General features: G+C 40.9%; 1 long non-coding RNA gene across 1 annotated transcript; it reads left to right on the plus strand.

Annotated features, from left to right (window-relative positions):
* Positions 1–205: 205 nt before the first annotated feature.
* On the plus strand, positions 206–3084 carry LOC120916898. The gene is made up of 3 exons (XR_005744120.1): positions 206–318; positions 1637–1748; positions 3045–3084. It is a non-coding gene; the product is annotated as an uncharacterized LOC120916898 (long non-coding RNA).
* The last annotated feature ends 415 nt before the right edge of the window (positions 3085–3499 follow it).

Genomic DNA, 3499 nt, shown 5'->3' on the forward strand with positions numbered 1-3499 from the left:
TATATATATATATCTAGAATGCCTCTCATCACTTACTTACATGTATAAATATTTTTCTCATTTCTTTTTTTTCATTCCTTTTATTGGGATGTGGGTCTGTGATTTCTGTGCCTTCAATCTTCTAATATGTAAATCCTGCCCTGGGAAAAACTCTTCAAACAGACAGACTTCTATCATAATACAGGAAGTGAGCTGGGTGGGAACCAGAGGGGTGGTGAACTTCCACCTCTCACTTCCTGTAAGGCCTAGTCTGAAAAGGAAAGCATGGCATGGTGGAGACTCTCTGTATTCTCCTGGATGGATTCTCCTGGATTAAAGGTATGTCTTCTATCAAATAATATTAGAATTGTGACAGTTTGGTGCATGAGTTAAGTTGTATTTGTCTATTTCCTGCTGAATAGTTCTCATTCTGTGTGCATTCACAGTTACCATGCAGCATGTTCACAGTAATGTAATATTATAGAGCTTCTCTTCCACAGCATGTCACCCTGCTGCATATAATATGTGTGGCTTCCATGTTATATCCAGTGACTGTGTAGCATACTTTCAGTGCACCCTGCTTCATATAATATGTATAGCTTCCATATTATATCCAGTGACTGTGTAGCATACTTTCAGTGCACCCTGCTTCATATAATATGTGTGGCTTCCATGTTATATCCAGTGACTGTGTAGCATACTTTCAGTGCACATTACTGCATATAATATTATACGGCTTCCATTCTATATCCACTCATAATGCAGCATAGGGGTTGATTTACTGAAGGCAAATCAATTTTGCACTACAAGTGCACTTGGAAATGCAGTCGCTTTAGATCGGAGGGGAAGATCTGAAATGAGGGGAAGCTCTGCTGATTTTATCATCCAATCATGTACAAGCAAAAATGTTTTTTTTTTTTTTTTCCATATCCCCTTCAGATCTACAGCGACTGCACTTCCAAGTGCATTTGTAGTGCAAAGTGGATTTGCCTTTAGTAACTATACCCCATTTTAATGTCAGGGCACAGTGCTACCAATGTTTTATGTCTCCCTCCCCTTTTGCATATTATTACCTGCCCTGCTACTAGGTGCCAACAGATATGGATTTTTCCATACAGATACCAATTATGGGCCACCTTTCAGGCCGATAATAATATGAGGTACTGATATTCTGTTTACATCCAGCTGTCCCAGAAGTAGCCTGATATCAGTTGACACCTAGGCCTTTTTTTGTATTCTAACAGTCATTGGCCACTGTCAGAATACAGGAAAAAAGAGCAGATAACCAGCTTGCTATTGACTATTTTAAATTGCAGTAGCCAATAGCTAGTGGGCTATTACACCCGCCCACTGCCTGTTGTCAATCAGCAAAGGAGAGGATTTGAAGGAGAACATTCTTCTTCAGGTCTTCCTCTGCTGATTTACAACAGGCATTGGGAAGGGGGCGCAATAATCAGCCTAATTTTAAAATTGAAACAGCCAATGGCAGTCTGGCTATGGTTCCCCCACTACCTGCTGTTTACATTCAGCTGCCATCAAATAAATTGTGCAGAAGGAGGTTAGCTGTGTCTGGGGTGTGTGTGTGTGTGTGTGGGGGGGGGGTGGATGTGGAGGTGGAAAGCTGACATTTTTTATTTATTTTTTTGGATTCTGACAGATGGGCCGCCAGCCGCTGTCAAAGCACCTGACCAAGACTGACAACTGGTGAATGGAAAACCGGAATAAGCACTTGGAAGAAGAAAACCGACAACTGAGACAACTTGCCTTTGGTAAGCGGACAACTTAATTACGATGGTGGGCACCTTCCGTTTTTTTATATCACCGCATTCAACTGGCATTGTATCTGATCATCATATCTGCATCATCCTTCATTATTCATTTGGTCATCAGTGTTTGAGTTTTGTGGTGATATCATTAAGAACTTTTGAGGTTTGGTTTGCCAATTATGTGCTGTTGGCATACAATTTTGGGATCACCGATTTGGCGTATTAACCTCTCATTGTTTACACATATAATTGGACATTCATTTTGTGAATTTATATACTAATTTTTCTGTGCACTCTGATTTTTTGTTTTGGTTAATTGTTGTGCACCGTTTTTGGCATATCAGCCCCTGGATGCCAATCTTTCAATGTGAATTGGTATTGGTGACATTTTTTTATTTTAATTGAATTTTTTATATTGGCGCAGTCTTTTCATTTTTTATCTATTTATTGTGTGTTATTCCACCAGTACTGCTGCCTTTGTTATTTTTATTTTTTTTTATCTTTATTTTCTCTTTGACCAATCATTTGCCCTTTCATTCTACAGTGTTTTAAGGCAGAGTTAGGCAACCTTAGAGAGGTGGAGATCTACCTGAACAACATGGGAGAAGTCAAAGATCACAGGGCGCAGTGTCTTCCAATGTTGCCTCCTCACACCTGACTAAAACCTATAATTGCCGTACTACCACGCTGCAATCACGTGCCTTTCACTGCAATTATTGGTGTTAACATTTTGCCTCCTCACCACCTTGCAGAATTTCTCAGAGGCGCATTGGAGCATTGCATACTGCACTTGTGAATGAGCCCTTAGTTGCATTTGGCAATAGCACTTTTAAGGCTCATTCACATGTGAATTTGGGGGTGGTAAAACCCTGCCCTCAAGCCATACCCCCTTTAGCTGCTAAGTGGGAGGGGGTCAGGGTGCCATGGGAGATGGGTGCTTGAGAGTTACTATTAGCTCTCAAGCAACCAGAAACAACAGTACCAATGGGGATCGTTGGGCAACTGGGAGTTTACCGTACTACATTCATTATAGTATCAGTAAGTGCACTGAGGTAACTACATACTATATACACAAGTAGGATTTTTGTTTTGTGGAACATCCTTACTTTTACCTTGGGTGAAACCTTCCTGGAATATTTTTGATCTAGTGGGGGGGTCAGCAGCAGACTGGAGGAAACCCTCTAATCATGTAAAAGTACATTTTTCCACAAGTCATCAATTTCTAACAAATGAAATTAATGGATATAGTGAGAAAATAGGCCATTATTTTACTTAAAAAGTTTTTATGCATTTCCATAGATTTGCCTGGCGTAATGGATACTTTGAAAACCACAAGAGCGCAGCTAATAGTACTGAAGAATGATGGTGGAAGTTCATCCTGTGTGGGTGTATCGTGTGCATCACCTTCTGTCCTGTCTGAAGAGTTGAGCTCATCTCCTTGTCAAGTGTCGTACTCAAGGCCTAAACAGGTAGGTTTTCTTTTGGTACCGAAACATTAAAACGTATTTTTTTTAAATATCAAACATGTCCTACTCCTATTTACCTGCTCTGTGTAAGGGTTTTTGTACAGAGCAGCTCAGATCCTTCTCTTCTCAGGTCCCATGCCAGTGCTCCTGAACCAGAGCTCTGTGTGTCCAATCACACACTGAGCCTTGCCTTGGCCCCATCTCCTAATTAGCTCACTGGCTGTGATTGATAGCATCGGGAGCCAATAGCTCCCACCGCTACAGAAAGACAATCAGCAGTGCAAGTCC

This window comes from Rana temporaria, chromosome 11 (genome assembly GCF_905171775.1).
Source record: "Rana temporaria chromosome 11, aRanTem1.1, whole genome shotgun sequence".
NCBI lineage: Eukaryota > Metazoa > Chordata > Amphibia > Anura > Ranidae > Rana > Rana temporaria.